Source organism: Macaca nemestrina, chromosome X (assembly GCF_043159975.1).
Source record: "Macaca nemestrina isolate mMacNem1 chromosome X, mMacNem.hap1, whole genome shotgun sequence".
NCBI classification, from domain to species: Eukaryota; Metazoa; Chordata; class Mammalia; order Primates; family Cercopithecidae; genus Macaca; species Macaca nemestrina.
This window is the reverse complement of record NC_092145.1, coordinates 66,229,160-66,243,576: the sequence shown is the minus strand read 5'-3', so window position 1 is coordinate 66,243,576 and position 14,417 is coordinate 66,229,160. Positions and strand designations below refer to the sequence as shown.

Sequence of the window (14,417 nt, the reverse complement as noted above, 5' to 3'; positions counted from 1 at the left end):
TGGTTTGTCACAAGTACAAAATTATAAATTGGACCAACAGGGGAAAAGAAAAGAGACTATAGGAATGCATTACATAAATGTAAGGACAAAGATATATATAAACCAAAAGTATATTTATAATTGTACACCAGAACCATTATTCATGATATTAGGCAAAGTATATGCTGTTACCTATTGTGACATTTGGTAGAGTTTTTATGATGGTTCAAATTTTAACCAATTTATTGAACTTTTAAAATGAAACCTTTGTTCATGTGGAAACTCCATCAAGGTTTCTAAATGTTACTAATACTTTTAGGCAAAATATCAAATTATTTTTATTGCTATGCCAGAAATTATGAGAATCATGTGTGCTATATAGGAATGTATTAATGAAAGTACAACAATTTTCAAAGAGGTTCTGAGAGATCCTTTCCTTCCACTTGAGGAGAGGAGAGAGAAGAGTGGGGCGAATTTTGTCTTGCCTCTTGATAGTGGCTCAGACACAATAGGGTAGGGCACCAGTCACGAGGACCTATTTCCTGGCCTTAGCTCCTGGATAACACATCTAGAAACATGATGGGCCAGAAAAAAATCTGACTCCTGATTCCAGGCCTTGGCTCCTAGATGGCATTTCCAGTCTCTCATTGGGCCACAGGAGAGCCTACTTTACTGAACGGGGATACTTGAGCCTTGCAATATTCACCACAAGCTGATGGAAGAGTCCTTGGTCCTTGAGTGAACATCTGTGATAGTCAGGCAGTATTTGCCATAGGCCTGAGGGGAAAGATTCCTCTGCTTTAGGAGAGAAGAGGGAAGAGTGGGAAGAACTTTGTCTTGTGGCTTGGGTGCCAGATCAGTCACAGTAGAATAGAGCACCAGGTCGATTCTTAAGATTCCCAAATCCAGGCCCTGATTCCTAAATGATATCTCTGAAACCAAGCAGGGTTTGGGGGAGATGCACTTCCCAGAAAGGAAGGAGACATATCTGGTCAAATTCACCACTTAATAGTAGAGCCCTTGAGCCTTCAATGAACGTAAATGTTAGCCAGGCAGTGACCACTATGGACCTTGTGAAAGACCTAGTGCTGTGCTGGCTTTGGGTCTGACTCAGCACAGTCCCAGTGGTTGTGGCCACAGTGTTGCTTGTGGCACTCCTTCCCCAACTCCACACACCTACACACACACACACACACACACACACACACACACACACACAGAGAGAGAGAGAGAGAGAAACTTCATTCATTCAGAGGAAAGCAAGGGAAATGAACAATTTACTCTGCCTGGTAGTTCAGAGAAATCTGTCTTATCTTTCCCAAGACCATTAAGGTGATTTAGTCAACAAGAGCCACAGTGTTACTGGGCTTGGAGTGCCTATTAATGCAAATACAGCTTCACTGATCATAGACTTAGATCACAACACCCAAGTCCCTTTGAATACTTGGGAATTCTTCCCAAGAGGGATGGGTACAAACAAGCTTAGACTGTGAAGACTACATAAATACCTAACACTTCAATGCCCAGACACTGATAAACATTCACAAACATCAAGACACCAATGACCAATCCAGGAGAAACAGAGATATGTGACCTTTCAAACAAAATATTCAAAATAGTTGTTTTGTTGAAGCTCAACGAAATTCAAGAAAACATGCACAGAGAAGAGATTCAGAATCCTATCATATAAATTTAACAAAGATATTACAACAAAAAGAATAAAGCAGAAATTTTGAAGCTATAAAATTCAATTATATTGAAGAATGCTTCAGAGTCTCTTAAAAGGAGAACTGATGAAGCAGAAGAAAGAATTAGTGAGCTAAAAGACAGGCGATTTTAAAATACATGCCCAGAGGAGCCAAAAGAAAAGAGAATCCAAAAGAAGAAAATGTGCCCACTGGATCTGGAAAATAGTCTCAAAAGGGCAAATGTCAGAGTTATTGGCCTTAAAGAGGATGCAGAGAGAGAAATAGATGTAGAAAGTTTATTCAAAGGGATAATAACAGAGAACTTTCCAAACCTAGAGAAACATATCAATATTAAAGCACAAGAAGGTTACAGAACACCAAGCAGATTTAATCCAAAAAAGACTACTTCCAAACATTTAATAATCAACCATCCAAATGTCAAGGGCAAAGAATGGATTCCAAAAACCAAAAGAGAAAATAAATAAATAACATACAATGATGCTCCAATATGTCTATCAGCAGACTTTTCAGTGGAAACCTTACAAACCAGGAGAGAGTGGTATGACACATTGAAGTGCTAAAGAGAAAAAAAATCTAAGGGCCAGGCATGGTGGCTCACATCTGTAATCCCAACACTTTGGGAGGCCAAGGCGGGTGGATCATGAGGTCAAGAGATCAAGGTCATCTTGGACAACATGGTGAAACCCCATCTCTACTAAAACTACAAAAATTAGCTGGGCGTGGTGGTGCGTGCCTGTAATCCCAGCTACTCGAGAGGATGAGGCAGGAGAATTGCTTGTACCCAGGAGGCAGAAGTTGCAGTGAACCAAGATTGCACTACTGCACACAGCCTGGTGACAGTGCGAGACTCCGTCTCTAAAAAAAAAAAAAGAAAAGAAAAAATCTAAGAATATTATATCCAGTGAAAATATCCATCAAACATGAAGGAGAAATTATTTCCCAGAAGAACAAAAGCTGAGGGATTTCATCAACACCAACCTGTCCTAAAAGAAATGTTAAAGGATCTTATTTCTTTAATCTGTAAGAAAAGGATGTTAATGAGCAGTAAGAAATCATTTGAAGGTACAATAGTCACTGGCAATAGTAAGTACATAGAAAAACACAGAATATTATAACATTGTAATTGTGGTGTGTCAACTACTCATATCCTTCAGTTGAAAGAATAAAAGATAAATTATCAAAAATTATAACTAAAGCAAATTTAAAAGGCATAAAGAGTATAATAATAGAATAGAAACAAAAAAAGTGGGGGAGATGAAGTTGAAGCATAGAGTTATTATTAGTTTTCTTGCTGCTTATTTATTTATGAAATCAGTATTAAATGACAGAAGTATGAAATAAAAGGTTATGAGATATTATTTGCAAGCCTCAAATTAAAAAAAATACAATGGATACACAAAAAATAAAATGGAAGCAATTAAACATATGACTGGAGAAAATTACCTTTAATAAAGAAAGACAGAAATGAAAGAAAGAAGGAAGAAAAGACCAGAAAACAAATAACAACATGGTAGGAGTAAGTCTTTACTGTTGAATTGATCCCTTTACCATTATGTAATGGCCTTCTTTGTCTCTTTTGATCTTTGATGGTTTAAAGTCTGTTTTATCAGAGACTAGTATTGCAACCCCTGCTTTTTTTTGTTCTCCATTTGCTTGGTAAATCTTCCTCCATCCCTTTATTTTGAGCCTATGTATGTCTCTGCGTGTGAGATGGGTCTCCTGAATACAGCAGACTGATGGGTCTTGACTCTTTATCCAGTTTGCCAGTCTGTGTCTTTTAATTGGAGCATTTAGTCCATTTACATTTAAGGTTAATATTGTTATGTGTGAACTTGATCCTGCCATTTTGATATTAACTGGTTATTTTGCTCGTTAGTTGATGCAGTTTCTTCCTAGCATCGATGGTCTTTACATTTTGGCATGTTTTTGCAATGGCTGGTACTGGTTGTTCCTTTCCATGTTTAGTGCTTCCTTCAGGGTCTCTTGTAAGGCAGGCCTAGTGGTGACAAAATCTCTAAGCATTTGCTTATCTGTAAAGGATTTTATTTCTCCTTCACTTATGAAACTTAGTTTGGCTGGATATGAAATTCTGGGTTGAAAATTCTTTTCTTTGAGAATGTTGAATATTGGCCCCCACTCTCTTCTGGCTTGGAGAGTTTCTGCCGAGAGATCTGCTGTTAGTCTGATGGGCTTCCCTTTGTGGGTAACCCGACCTTTCTCTCTGGCTGCCCTTAACATTTTTTCCTTCATTTCAACTTTGGTGAATCTGGCAATTATGTGTCTTGGAGTTGCTCTTCTCGAGGAGTATCTTTGTGGCGTTCTCTGTATTTCCTGGATTTGAATGTTGGCCTGCCCTACTAGGTTGGGGAAGTTCTCCTGGATGATATCCTGAAGAGTGTTTTCCAACTTGGTTCCATCTTCCCCCTCACTTTCAGGCACCCCAATCAGACGTAGATTTGGTCTTTTTACATAATCCCATACTTCTTGCAGGCTTTGTTCATTTCTTTTTCTTCTTTTTTCTTTTGGTTTCTCTTCTCGCTTCATTTCGTTCATTTGATCCTCAATCGCTGATACTCTTTCTTCCAGTTGATCGAGTCGGTTACTGAAGCTTGTGCATTTGTCATGTATTTCTCGTGTCATGGTTTTCATCTCTTTCATTTCGTTTAGGACCTTCTCTGCATTAATTACTCTAGCCATCAATTCTTCCACTTTTTTTTCAAGAGTTTTAGTTTCCCTGCACTGGGTACGTAATTCCTCCTTTAGCTCTGAGAAGTTTGATGGACTGATGCCTTCTTCTCTCATCTCGTCAAAGTCATTCTCCGTCCAGCTTTGATCCGTTGCTGGCGATGAGCTGCGCTCCTTTGCCGGGGGAGATGTGCTCTTATTTTTTGAATTTCCCGCTTTTCTGCCCTGCTTTTTCCCCATCTTTGTGGTTTTATCTGCCTCTGGTCTTTGATGATGGTGATGTACTGATGGGGTTTTGGTGTAGGTGTCCTTCCTGTTTGATAGTTTTCCTTCTAACAGTCAGGACCCTCAGCTGTAGGTCTGTTGGAGATTGCTTGAGATCCACTCCAGACCCTGTTTGCCTGGGTATCAGCAGCAGAGGCTGCAGAAGATAGAATATTGCTGAACAGCGAGTGTACCTGTCTGATTCTTGCTTTGGAAGCTTCCTCTCAGGGGTGTACTCCACCCTGTGAGGTGTGGGGTGTCAGACTGCCCCTAGTGGGGGATGTCTCCCAGTTAGGCTGCTCAGGGGTCAGGGACCCACTTGAGCAGGGAGTCTGTCCCTTCTCAGATCTCAACCTCCGTGTTGGGAGATCCACTGCTCTCTTCAAAGCTGTCAGACAGAGTCGTTTGCGTCTGCAGAGGTTTCTGCTGTTTTTGTTATTGTTTACTGTGCCCTGTCCCCAGAGGTGGAGTCTACAGAGACAGGCAGGTTTCCTTGAGCTGCTGTGAGCTCCACCCAGTTCGAGCTTCCCAGCAGCTTTGTTTACCTACTTAAGCCTCAGCAATGGCGGGCGCCCCTCCCCCAGCCTCGCTGCTGCCTTGCAGTTAGATCGCAGACTGCTGTGCTAGCAATGAGGGAGGCTCCGTGGGCGTGGGACCCTCCCGGCCAGGTGTGGGATATGATCTCCTGGTGTGCCTGTTTGCTTAAAGCACAGTATTGGGGTGGGAGTTACCCGATTTTCCAGGTGTTGTGTGTCTCAGTTCCCCTGGCTAGGAAAAGGGATTCCCTTCCCCCTTGCGCTTCCCATGTGAGGCGATGCCTCGCCCTGCTTCAGCTCTCGCTGGTCAGGCTGCAGCAGCTGACCAGCACCGATCGTTCGGCACTCCCCAGTGAGATGAGCCCAGTACCTCAGCTGAAAATGCAGAAATCACCGGTCTTCTGTGTCGCTCGCGCTGGGAGTTGGAGACTGGAGCTGTTCCTATTCGGCCATCTTGCTCCACCCCCCCGTAAGTCTTTACTTATCAACAATGACATTGAATGTAAATGGAGTAAACAATAAAAAAACAAAGAGTGGATGAATGGATTAAAAAATAAATCCCAGCGATCTGTTTCCTACAAGAAACACACTTTACTCTAACACACATATGGACCAAAACTGAAGGGATAAAAAAAAAAATTCCATGCCAACAGAAACCAAAAAAGAACAATAGTAGCTATACTTATGTCAGACAAAACGCAATTCATTACAAAACCTGTAACAAGAGTAATAGTAGGTATTACATATGATAAAGAAGGCAATTCAGAAAGAGGATATAACAATTATAAATATATATTGACTCAGCAATGGAGCACCATTGTCGCCGGCCAGGTCTCATAAATTCAGGCCTCCATTACAATTGTCTCAGCACTTACTGAGTAACTAGGTTAAACATTTAAAGCTGATTGAGCCAGTGCCCTTGTACAAAGCCTGGACTGTACAAAGAGTTCTGCCTAGGCTTTAGGCTTTTCCTGGGCCCTGAAGCATGACAAGATAATGAAGGAATTTTTTTTTTTTTTTTTTTTTGAGACGGAGTCTCGCTCTGTCGCCCAGGCTGGAGTGCAGTCAGTGGCGAGATCTCGGCTCACTGAAAGCTCCGCCTCCCGGGTTCACACCATTCTCCTGCCTCAGCCTCCTGAGTAGCTGGGACTACAGGCGCCCATCACCACGCCCAGCTAATTTTTTTGTATTTTTAGTAGAGACCGGGTTTCACCGTGTTAGCCAGGATGGTCTCGATCTCCTGACCTCGTGATCCAGCCACCTCGGCCTCCCAAAGTGCTGGGATTACAGGCGTGAGCCACTGCGCCCAGCCAATGAAGGAATTTTTAACAGGACCCTTTTAGGATGAAACAAGTTTTATTGTGGGTATGAAGAAACTCCCCAGGCCTCCACAAACAAGTTTATTGGGGTCTAAAGGAACTCCCCAAACCTTTATGATTTAGAGGAGATAAGATAAGGGTAGTCACCCCAGCACCTAGACCTATTAAGATTAAGTAAATTTACTAAGCCTCCAGAAGAAGGTCTTCAAGACTCAGGCCTTAGTTATAGGTTAAAAGAAATTAATCACTTTTGTCTTTAGATGAACACACACTTACACATAGGCATATAACTTAGAAGGTATATAAGCTCTGGAAAACTTCGTAATTTTGAATTGGTCTGGTGATAATTTCCAGGCCTTCTCCCTGTAACCAGTTGCAGAAAACAAAACCCCTTCTTACTCTTTTTCTCCCCAGTTCACCTGCATCTCATTACTGGGCCATGAGAAATAGCAGCTCAGCCCTCAGTTTGGTCCAGGAACACCCAGATATACAAACAAAATATTATTAGAGTTAAAAAAGAAGACAGATGCCAATACAATAATAGCTGGAAACTTTAATACTCCACTCTCAGCACTGGACAGATTATGCAGACAGGAAATCAACAAAGAAACATGGCAATGAATTTGCACTATATACCAAAGGAATCTAATGGATATTTACAGAACATTTCATTCAATGGCTGCAGAATAAACATTACTCTCCTCAGCACATGAAACATTATCAATAATAGACCCTGTGTTATTCTCATTCCTCAGTTTCCATGTACTACTTGGGAGGTTACCATAGCTGATGAAGGATGTGTGCAGAAGTCAAAACACTAAGAAAACACCGACAGGGCAGAAGGGATTCAGTGGCTACAAGATGGCTGGGCCAAATGTTATTGAATTATTTTTAGTACCTCCCTGCCATCCTGCCACATGACCTGAATGCAACATAATATCAGAAGTGGATGGTTTTTGGTCAGCCTTCCAAAATTGGGAGACCAAGAGAACCTGAATGTAAAGGAGAAGGAGGACTTTGGGAAAGCAGGCCCACAAAGCTGTTTTTACAATCCTAGACTTGCCTAAGACTAATTCATGGATAAAATCTGAATTTTCTTGCCACAGTTTTTGAGAACTAACAGATAGATCTTATTTTCAGGTGGAGACTGACAACTAGGTAATGAATAGGTGTGACAGATCATATAAACAATACAATGGCTTTGAAAACAAAATTGACGTTTGAACCACAGCCCATAGAAGGTGGATAAGAACTCACTGCCTGAACCAAATATATGTCAATTGCCTGTTAAAACAAAATATTAGCATTCTGTATAGGATGTAAACAAGACCTAAAGTCTCAGGATATAATATTCAAAGTCTCCAGGTTACAATTTAAAATTACTCAGGCAAACAATTAAAAGACACCAATAAAGAGATGACACAGATGTTAGAATTATCTGGAAAAATATGCCATGAAAAAATTGTTCAAATTTTTGAATGAGAAATTATGATGATCTTGAAACAAAGATAACAATAAAAATATCAACAAAGAAATGAAATATATTTAAGGAACCAAATGCCATCAGGGGTCTCTCCCCTGGCAGGGGGATCTCAGGCTTGTCAGAAGCTACACTTTCCAGGTAGTTATTCAAACTGGGCCTCTCCTCCACTTTGTTTCTTGTTGTTGTTGTTTTTTGTTTTTTAAAGTTAAAAAGAAAAATATTTTATTTTTTTATTTTTTATTTTTTTATTATACTTTAAGTTCTAGGGTACATGTGCATAACGTGCAGGTTTGTTACATATGTATAGTTGTGCCATGTTGCTGTGCTGCACCCATCAACTTGTCAGCACCCATCAACTCGTCATTTACATCAGGTATAACTCCCAGTGCAATCCCTCCCCCCTCCCCCCTCCCCGTGATAGGCCCCGGTGTGTGATGTTCCCCTTCCTATGTCCAAGTGATCTCATGGTTCAGTTCCCATCTATGAGTGAGAACATGCGGTGTTTGGTTTTCTGTTCTTGTGATAGTTTGCTGAGAATGATGGTTTCCAGCTGCATCCATGTCCCTACAAAGGACACAAACTCATCCTTTTTTATGGCTGCATAGTATTCCATGGTGTATATGTGCCACATTTTCTTAATCCAGTCTGTCACTGATGGACATTTGGGTTGATTCCAAGTCTTTGCTATTGCGAATAGTGCCGCAATAAACATACGTGTGCATGTGTCTTTATAGCAGCATGATTTATAATCCTTGGGTATATACCCAGTAATGGGATGGCTGGGTCATATGGTACTTCTAGTTCTAGATCCTTGAGGAATCGCCATACTGTTTTCCATAATGGTTGAACTAGTTTACAATCCCACCAACAGTGTAAAAGTATTCCTATTTCTCCGCATCCTCTCCAGCACCTGTTGTTTCCTGACTTTTTAATGATTGCCATTCTAACTGGTGTGAGATGGTATCTCATTGTGGTTTTGATTTGCATTTCTCTGATGGCCAGTGATGATGAGCATTTTTTCATGTGTCTGTTGGCTGTATGAATGTCCTCTTTTGAGAAATGTCTATTCATATCCTTTGCCCACTTTTTGACGCTTTCCAGGTAGTTATTCAAACTGGGCCTCTCCTCCACTTTGGACAAAAAGGTATGCTTCCTTAGGTGATGGCTTTTTGTACTGGGATTTATCTACTTGCCCTCCCACATACTCAGTGTCTCTGGGCCTGGATAGGGAGTGTCTGCAATTATTCTTTTTGTCACATCCTTTTGCTTTTAATATTTTTTTCTTCTAACGTTCTTTAAACTATAAGAAATATCAGTATAGATTTCTTTATAGTATTCCAGTGTAAGACATTTGGATTCCCTAAATCTGAGGATTTGTGTATTTATTCAAAAAGTAGTAGAAATTGCTCAGCCTTTGGCTATTTAAAAACTCATTAATTTGCTAAAGTGGTGTGACCTCCCTTGCTGTAACATTTAGTCAACATTTGAAGTCATTCTGTACTTAAATCCCTAATCTGCCAAAGTTGTGGGACCTCTCTAACTGTAACGTACATTCAGCATTTGTTGAATTTTTCATCCTGTACTTATTTCTTAATTGTTCTTGTTACAGTCATCCCATCCCATCATTTTTAAATGTTGATAAATTTGACTACAATAAAATTAAGAAATTCATCAAAATATCTCTTAAAGGTGAAAACACAAATTACTATCTTGAGAAGACGTTGAAACACAAAGATTAGAGAAAGAATCACAATCCACAATCTGCATAATAAAAAAATCCAAGATAAACAATTGAATAGAAAATGGGAGAAGAGACCTTGTATTGTTATGTCAATATCCTCTCATATCCAGACTCAGAGTAGATGTTGCCTTAAATTTTATATTGACCCACACAAAGTTCAGGTTTTGTAATAATTTATGTTTTCTCTTTTTCTTCTGTAAAATAAGAAGCACTTGAAACTTTCGAGATGCAAGCTTGCAAGAAGAAAATTTTGTATGATTGACTAATACCGCCTTTCCTGAAATATTTCCACAAAATACATATATTCTTGAAATAAAAGCAAGTACTAGACAACATTGAGATTTTCATGAAAAATTGCCTAGATACAGAAGGTAAACTTGCACAACAGTTGTAATTCTTTATCACAATAAAACAGAGACAACAAACTGTCAGCAAAACTATGGTATAAACCCAACACAACTGAACTGCCTTTCTCTTAATCTGCTCCTCTGAGCTATATATTAGCAGTTGACCATCTTTCATAATTTTATGTTTATAGGGCTTAACTGTGACAGTACTATCTGCTTATATTGAGAAATTGTTCAGAGTTATTAGAATACATTTTAAATATTATATACAATTCTGATGTCTCCTTATTGAATGGAAATACTATTTAAAGGCATAGTAAATTATAATTTTTTCCCTTTTGCCATTAGTTGACAGAACACATGCAAATATTTTCTAATTATGATTGTGTAATGTAAAATAAATAGTTGTTCTAAATCATCACCCAAAATGTATAGTCTTCTATTCAAATAATTGTACAATTTTGAAAGTTCTGAACAATTATTATTTTTTTAATTCAAATGTTTACAAACAACACAAAAATTATCATTTCATGTGCAAACAAAATCAGGCAGATTTAATCTGATATCTAAACTATGGTAAACTTATGATTGGAGAGAAAAACTCAAGCCTCTCAAAGCCACTGCTTTTTATGTGGATGAAAGCTGGGGTTTGAGAATACTTGTTTCCTAAGAAACAGTTAACATAAATGATTTTTCAAATTCCCCTGTAAGTACTGAGAAGTTTATATACCCAAAGTTATTTAAATGATGTTTTTTTTCCAAAATTTATTCGAAGCTTATTTTTCCTTCATGTGAACCATAGGAATTTTAAAATTTGGTATAGAGATGTCTGGGTGCTTCCTTATGGCTAACCATGTTTAGTAGTAAAATTATGGGTAGTGTTTTGCGTATTCTGGACTGGCAAATAATGTCCTAGATATCACTTTCTTTTTCCTAGATGATGCACTATCTGGATCATATCTCTTCTTGATTCCTCACAGAAGTCAGCTAATTTGGAAACCTAAGACAGGATTTTTCAGAAGAGAAAAGGGAGAAGAATAAAAATAGAGAAGAAAAGAAGAGGAACTATACAAAATAGGTGATGGTTGTAACCTGAAGACTCATAGATAGATAGACAGATATAACCTAAGCATTACCTCCCATTCCATAGTTAAAAATGGATCGTCAACATAATTCAATATATTTTCCTGGACATTGCCCCAATATCTTGTGCTAATGCAAGACCACACCACTCTGAAAAGTCCTTCTACAAATATGTCTAGGCATTTCCAGGAAGTAGTTTACATTTGCTTATGTAAAGTGTAATTTACTACCATGACGCATGTTTTGGGCAATACTGTCTCCGTTGGACCCAACTGCCAATATAGTTGCAAATTGACAACTATAAATTTTCTGGTTTTGCTGATATTCTTTATGGTTAATACTATACTTGCTGTGTAGCATCAGGAACGCCCATGCCAAATTCAGTTACCAACACTAATTTACTGAAACCCTGAAGAAGCTAAAACCTTACAGTGTTCTGGGGTGAATTGAGGAACAGAGTCTCTCTACCATACATGCGTTACTGTCTGCTAGGGAGTCCCACAGCAGTAAAACTCTCTGTGGACTTAATAATAAAATAAAACCCCTACTATATTATAGGACTAACTTTACTCAGCGTTAGTATTATCAACATAAACACATTTTAAAAGACATTGTTCAGTATTTCTAATGTTATTCTAATAGTAGTCAAGTAGGTCTTGAACATTAGTGACTTAAAAGCCTTATTATTTAGCAACTACTGATGAACATAAAAAATTTATTTGGAGATTAAAAGGATCCAAATTTAATTCTTTTTTATAGGCTAGTTTTGTTTTATTTTTTCAACCTGTAAGTTTTCTCTTAACCTGATAAAGTAAGGACAAGACTTTACTTCCTTTTTTCTTCTTTAAGAGAGTATAAAAACATCATTAATCACGTATCAAGTTTACTATTTCCCATCTAGCTAAGAAATCACTATAAGAAGATGAGAGAATAATGGGAAAGAAAATGATGTATGCTTATGCCACATTCATATTTCACCTCTCCATATATTATTTTTCATCCACTTTGGATAAAAATAACTCCTCATTGCTAATTCTACATTGATACTCAACCCAATATAAATCCTTCTGGAATGCAATACTTTAGTTTTCTTTGTTGTATTTCTATTCAGAACTTAATATCTCAAAGGATGACAGCCCTGGCTTAGCATTAACAAATTTGCAATGAATATTTTATTCTTAAAACCAGAATTGTTTTTTATTCTAATCTACTTTTTTATATATTTCTCTGATCTGCTTTTCTTTAATAGGGGTCATTATGGGATACTGAAATAGTTATTAATTTCATTTATTCTTAAAATGTCTGCCCCTCTGAAGCCCAGTAGGTACTTTCCTTTTATTCTTCTGAGAGTGGTTTGCAAGCACATAGAGGAAGTGGAGAGTTTGTTGGTCAAGCTCTCAGTTCACTGTATGCTCCTTAACAGTAGCTTTGGGCTGGCACTAACTCTTTCTCACTTCCTTTTTTCTAAAAAGCGTTGACTCTACTTAGGTAGGTTTAATAAGACGCCAAAATCATAATTAACCCTGGGCAGTAAGAGGCAATGAATGAGCAATAATTTTGGAAGCTATACATACGAGGAAAGATTTTAACTTGAAGATAGCACCACAGAAATGATACAAAGATGGACATGTATGAAGACATAGAGATGCTAATAGTTGTGTAAGATTTCACAAGGTATAAACTGAGATTTGTGCCAACGCCACAAATATAAATTTCATTTGGAGACTTCTACATCCTAGAAAAGTAAACAGCACAGTAGACAGCAACTGGAATTCATATGATACATTTATAACTGCTCTTTAGTGACCACCTAGCAGCAACTGTCTTCTATCAATGTTACTGTAAGCGAGCCTAATATCATCAGATACCTATTCATCCAAAGAATTACATAGGTTCAGCTATGCATGGAATGAACCAAGGAATAATGATGACTAGTGATGCTTCATATAAGAGGTTTATAGTGCCTACTTTAACCAGTGCTTTCTATGATGTACTATACTTAGCCAGGTTCTCCATGGCACTACCTCCTGAGGCACCAATAAGATTCTTACACACTCCAAGGAGAATAAGAAGTAAATGGCGTTGAAGGAGGTTAGGATTTAGAGTTTTGGTGTACATTTAAGCATGGAGCTTTTCTTATGGAACAAAGGGAAGACTGTGATATCAAAACTGTATTAATTGCTGGGAGTTTATAGTCTTTTGCAAATGTCCAATTTTTTTTCCTTCATCAACAATAACAAAATATTTCACCTAAGATATGGTGTCCATTTGGATACACTTTTAAGTCAAGCACATTTTTATCCAAAAGACTGAAAAAAGAACAGATCAAGATGAAGAAACTGTCTCATAAGATAATGTGCATGGTGGGATAACATGATTTGCTGTGGCGACAACAACAATAAAAGGCATTTAAGGGGACAAGTTGGAGCAAAGTGTGATAGGTATGGATTGGACAAGGGCTTCTTTTAGGGGAAAGGAATTGAGAGGATTCACTGAGATTTATGATGCCATAAAATAAGAAGATACAATTGCATTTTATGAGTGACGGTGGACTATATATTCATAATCCCCTAAATAGTTAAAAAGTCATAAACAATGTTAGTAACTTATGTGGGGGTTTTGCTTCAAAAATTGTTCTAGTAATGAAGTAATTGTTTAATAAATACCACCCATTTGTCATAGTTTTAATATATGTTTGTAGTAGTGTTTGATTAAATTTTATCTTTCTCACTGAACTGAAAACTCCATGAGGATTATAACTACTTTGCCCACTACTGCATCTACTGTCAATACAATACTTCTTATCACATGTTAGATGCTCAAAAATATTTTAAATGCATGAAAATAGTATTTATTTGATCTATATAACTATGAACATCAATTACTTCAATAAAATATAAAAAATTCTAAAGAGACTAGAATAAGATTACTATATTTACATCTAGTTCTCAATTTTACAATTTAGAAACCATATTTTGTTTTTGTAATTACCCTTCATTAAAGGGTTCTGTCAAACTCTTCGTTTACAAGGTTCAGCTTGAAAGTAATGTAAAAATCTGAAGAATTCAAAGGCGACTTTTTATTATAATAAAATAATGATTATTTTAGATTTTTGTACTAGCTATTCCTCCACAGGAGAGGAGTTTGATTTTTTTCTTTGAATTTCTATATTAGAAAATGATAGAATACCAATGAAAATGCCTAAATGTTCTGTAAATAATTTTTCAAACACTATGCTTTTGTTAATAAAAATGAAAGAATATTTACTGCA

General features: G+C 37.7%; 1 long non-coding RNA gene across 1 annotated transcript in view; it reads left to right on the top strand.

The window, feature by feature from the left end:
- LOC105488001 (uncharacterized) overlaps window positions 1-12,379 on the top strand; it is a 31,611-nt gene extending 19,232 nt beyond the window's left edge. Inside the window, exon 3 of the long non-coding RNA XR_011618223.1 lies at window positions 11,001-12,379. This is a non-coding gene — a long non-coding RNA (uncharacterized lncRNA). The remainder of the gene's footprint in view (window positions 1-11,000) is intronic.
- Window positions 12,380-14,417: the final 2,038 nt, after the last annotated feature.